Source organism: Ascaphus truei, chromosome 18, assembly GCF_040206685.1.
Source record: "Ascaphus truei isolate aAscTru1 chromosome 18, aAscTru1.hap1, whole genome shotgun sequence".
Classification (NCBI taxonomy): Eukaryota; Metazoa; Chordata; class Amphibia; order Anura; family Ascaphidae; genus Ascaphus; species Ascaphus truei.
Window position 1 is genome coordinate 4,606,066 of NC_134500.1, and position 5,321 is coordinate 4,611,386.

Below are 5,321 nucleotides of genomic sequence, written 5' to 3' on the forward strand. Positions count from 1 at the left end.
ACTATTTATACAATGCTCACAAAAATAAAGACAGCAATTCTACAAAGGTAAAGTTCGACATGAAAATTACAAATGAGCAGCTTAACGGGCGTTAGTTCTAACTGTTGCTGAAAGAAAGGTTTCATGGACCTTTTGGGGCGCATTTTTTCATTTAAAAAACATTTTTTAACTGGGAAAGGTAAAGATGGTAACTGTGACATAATAGCACCCGTGTTTTATTTATTTTTTCTAAATAAATAGGTGCAGTAACCTACAGGTCCCTACAGAGGGAAACCCCATTTCAGACCAAATGGCAGCTTATTCTACACTTGGGTACGTTAATCTACAATGCATTCCCATTGAGAAATTTAGGACATAACCTCGTTATCTAAGGGGATGGCCATATGTACCGGTGTGACGGGACAGTACCGGGTTTGGAGGGCTTGTCCCGATGTCCCGAAAGGGTGAATCAAATGTCTCATTTGTACCGGTTTTGAAATTGCCACTCAAAACGTCTTGTAGCGGCAATTTCAAAACCAGAACATATGAGATGTTTTAGTCCCCAGCTACGGCCTGAGGCCTTCCCTGTCCCTCCACCCACCGGAGCTAACATTTGTTTGTGTGTTTTTAGAGACAGCTGTGTGCGTTTTGAGGGGCAGGTGTGTGTATGGGTCTTGGGGAGGAGCTGTGTGTGTCTTGCGGGGAAGCTGCGTGTCTTGGGGGAGGTGTGTGTGGTTTTTTTTTCTTCGGGGGAACTGTGTGTGTGTATGATTCTTGGGGGGGAGGTGTTTGTCTTGGGGGGAGATGTGTGTGTCTTGGGGAGAAGGTGTTTGTGTGTTTTAACAGGAAGGTGTTTATGGGTTTTGGGGAAGGGTGTGTTTCGTAGGGGGAGGTGAGTGTGTTTTGGGGGGAGCAATGTGTGTCTTGGGGGGAGCTGTGTGTGTCTTGGGGGGAACTGTGTGTGTCTTGTCGGGAGGTGTGTGTGATTCTTGGGGGGTGGTGTGTGAGGAGGGGGGTATTGAGTGAGTGAGCGAAAGAGGGGGTATAAGAGAGGTGGAGGAGTGAGATGGGACTGCGAGTGGGAGAGTGGGGTAAGAGGGGAAGGGGGGGGGAGAGTTGGGGCTATGTGACAGAGAGAGGGAAGAGAAAGGAGGGTGGAGTGAGTGAGAGATTAGTAAAAAATTATTTTGTATTTTGTCACATTACAAATATGGTCTCCTTATCTCCTTATCGCTATCTGACCCCAAAAAAACAGCATTTATGAATTTCTTTACAACATCATTTTATTTTAATGAAGCTCAAATGTACTATTAAATGTTATAAATTATATATATATATATATATATATATATATATATATATATATATATATATATATATAAAAATACACATACATTATTTGTTTTGAGGCCTACAAAAAAATACATCTTATACTATATTAGTGAAAGCACTGTATGTTTGCCTGCCTGCCTGCATGCATGCCTGCCTGCTGGATGTCCGGTGTCCCTAGCGGCAATCTCATTGGTCCCTTGGCCCGCCCCCGCACACCTCTCATTGGCCTCACACACTCACACCACCCCCTTGGCCCGCCCCCCACACCTCTCATTGGCCTGAGGCGGAGTGACGGGCCAAAGGTCCAAAAAAATAAATAAATAAAACACACACACACACACACACACACACACACACACACACACACACACACACACACACACACACACACACACACACACACACACACACACACACACACACACACACACCTCTCTCTCCCCTCTCCAAATCACCTCTTCCCCCTCCCCAGCGGCATCACCTCTTCCCCCTCCCCAGCGGCATCACCTCTTCCCCCTCCCCAGCGGCATCACCTCTTCCCCCTCCCCAGCGGCATCACCTCTTCCCCCTCCCCAGCGGCATCACCTCTTCCCCCTCCCCAGCGGCATCACCTCTTCCCCCTCCCCAGCGGCATCACCTCTTCCCCCTCCCCAGCGGCATCACCTCTTCCCCCTCCCCAGCGGCATCACCTCTCCCCCTCCCCGCTCCAAATCACCTTTCCCCCTCCTCAGCGGCATCACCTCTCCCCCCTCACCGCTCCAAATCACCTCTCCCCCTCACCGCTCCAAATCACCTCTCCCCGCTCCAAATCACCTCTCCCCGCTCCAAATCACCTCTCCCCGCTCCAAATCACCTCTCCCCCCTCCCCGCTCCAAATCACCTCGCTTCCCGCAGCTGCCACGCGGCGCTTAGCAACCCTTCCCAATGGTGGGTCAGCAGACAAAACGCTCAAAATCGCCGGTGACCTTGCACCGCATCACACAACTTTACTCATGTCAAGCACTCACTATATAACGCTAATGAGATTATCTGCGTTGAAACATCAAATTAAATAATGTCATAGTAATTCCCAAAGAACCTCACTGCCGACGGAAAAATACAGCATTTCGTTTTCTGATTTCCAAAGGGGTTGTTGTTTATTAAAACGTGATCCTCAGTTTAGCTGCCATGGGTCACTGAAGGAACCTGGGAAGGGGTTAATGAACCAGCTGCATGTAATATAGGTTCAATAGCTTAATAGGCTGTTTAATTAGGGGGAGAAAATGCAATGTAATGGCTGCTTGGTCCAGTGTAAAATCCCTTGAGTTTTATTCCCAAACATACTTTCATTTAATTCACTAAAACAATCCTTAGCTGCCCTTAGAAATGTAATCCGTGGCTGAGAGGGTGAAGGGCTCTGTATTGGCTGGATATCAGACATATAATGCTTCACCTGCTGCCTCTATAATGAAGAATACATTCACTGGAGCTTTTCATCGATCCAGCATTTTAAACACAGACGCTCTGCAGTCGTGTTACTGAAATCCATTCTATGCTCCATGTATTGCACGTGCGAAGCCTGCGATTTTCTTCCTGTCACTAACACAATTTTACATCACAATAAGTGGTAATAGATTTGTACATGTCTGCTTCAATCAAATTCCTAAATGCAAAGAACAACCCCCCCACCCCCCATATTTTAACGGGAACTAAATGACGTCAATCACGTTTCAGCTGCCAAGAAATGAAAGCAGCCGTGAAATATTTAATCGCAGACCAAAATGGTAATAATGATTTGACCATATAAATACTTTAACCCTGTAAAGGGCACGCACTTCTATCTATAGTAATAATGATATTATTTTCAGAGATGTTACCCTCCAGGGGACGCAAAGACTGAGATTGGGGGGTTCAAGGCCAATAAATGAAATGTTAGTGGAAACATATTGGCTTTTATCAGATTCCATTGAAGTCTAACAACGCCGATGCTAAAAGAGTTACATTACCGCCAAATCATGGCGACCCACACAAAAACGCAGCTAACACATCTGTTTATGACACTAATGATTAATTTTAGCAAAGCACAAAACCCTTGTTATGAGGACTCCTGCTCCGCAGTTAACGAACGTCTTCTTTTTTCTAAAAGGGTATATAATATTGAACTTTTTGGTTATTTTTACATTTGTTAGAATATTCCCTTGGGGAGAGCTGTGCTCTGGCCCGTGTGCATTTAATATTTGCCGGGATGGGGAAGATTCCAACAGAAACAAGGCAACTTATCACAACAGACGGCCCGGGCAGGAAATGGGCTGTAACAGCTTCAAGACATATTTTCATGTGGATATGAGACAAATAGTTACAAACTAAACACTCTCCATGTTCGCAGGTGCGATATTCCATTGTGTTAGCCAAACAGATGTTGGGTCATGGGACAGTATCTGGCACTCAGCGCTTTTTTTCATTACGGGTTTTCATGTCATTTTTAGATGCAGTTGAGCATTACAGCACAGTATTTCCAAGAACTAGGCTGCGTTTCATTTACAAGCTGTTAATATCTCTGTCTTTGCTTTGAGTTGGCCATGTCCAAGTAATAATGTGAAAGAAAATGTGACCTTTTAAATATCTAGTGCATGCAGGGTATAAAAAGCATTAACCCTTGCCTGGCAGGGCATTGCAGACCTCTCTCGGTGCGAAGAAGTAACACAATTAGATATTGTGATTGCACAATCTACAGGGCAGAGATTCCTTTCCCCATTTTGTACTTTTATGCTTGGTGCACATATTGTTTTGCATTTCCCTGTATAACCAATGTCTATTACCGCATACATCGTTGTGTGTGTAGCCCCCCGGCAGCAGGGGGTAGGGTGTACATGTGTGAACAAAGTCCTGCTCCGCTCCCGATGGGATTAGAGTGTCAGCTCCTTGGTCAGTTACCTGTGATCTCAGGGTTCCCGTTGGCAGGGTCAGGCCTTGGCTGTAATGGAGGGTAGTTGGTAGGTTGGAGGACAAGATAAGAAATAGGGCGCCAGGATCTTTTGCAACTCACGGGTATTTTACTGACAGGCACACACCAGCTCCAGGCTTGCACAGAATCAATTATTATCTTATAGAGCAGCGGCGCGCAAAGTGGGGGGCGCGAGATTACCAGCGGGGGGCCGGGGTTTACAGAGGCCCCGCGAGCTTCCCGAAGGAACTTAAATTAAGTGCCGGGGGAGCTGCAGGGCCTCTGTAAACCTACTTACCTTGAGTCAACAGGCACCTGGACACGCGTCGCCATGGCAACGCGGGGTCATGTGACGTCACGTTGCTATGGCGACGTGACGTCATGACGTCCAGACGCCGGGAATCAAGGTAAGGAGGAGGAGGGAGGGGGGCTCACGGAGATGAGGACATCCAGCAGGGGGCGCTGGGAAAAAAGTATGCGCCCCCCTGTTATAGAGCACAATACCTCATTAGACAGGTCCCCTGTATAGTGCTCTCTTCAGGGCATGTTCCCTCAGTGCCCCTTCCCATTCAGGTAAGTAATTCTGGGTCAGTCTTGGCCTTTAGTCCACCACAAATCTTTTGGGCTTCCTAGCTTCTAGCAGCACCCTGCATCCCAAAGCACTGCTTCAGCTGAATATCACTCAGGAAGGGCTTACTGCTATTCTCTTAGTTTGTATGTGTCTCCCAGGGGATGGGTGCCGCTGTTCCAACTGTCACTAACTTACTAACTTACTAATTCCTAACTTACTAACTTCTATATTAATAACTCATAACTTACTAACTTCTATATTAATAACTCATAATTTACTAACTTAATCCTAAATTACTAACTTATTCCTAACTCACTAATTTATAACTAACTAGCTCACTAACTTATAACTCACTAGCTCACTAACATATAACTAACTAGCTCACTAACTTATAACTAACTAGCTCACTAACTTATAACTCACTAGTGCACTAACTTATAACTAACTAGCTCACTAACTTATAACTCACTAGCTCACTAACTTATAACTCACTAGTGCACTAACTTATAACTAACT

General features: G+C 45.7%; 1 long non-coding RNA gene across 1 annotated transcript; it reads right to left on the reverse strand.

Moving 5' to 3' along the window:
• Nucleotides 1-2,597: 2,597 nt before the first annotated feature.
• On the reverse strand, nt 2,598-4,436 carry LOC142468748 (uncharacterized). Its single transcript, XR_012788864.1, has 2 exons — nt 4,225-4,436; nt 2,598-2,889 (listed from the first exon to the last, which is right to left on the reverse strand). It is a non-coding gene; the product is annotated as an uncharacterized LOC142468748 (long non-coding RNA).
• Nucleotides 4,437-5,321: the final 885 nt, after the last annotated feature.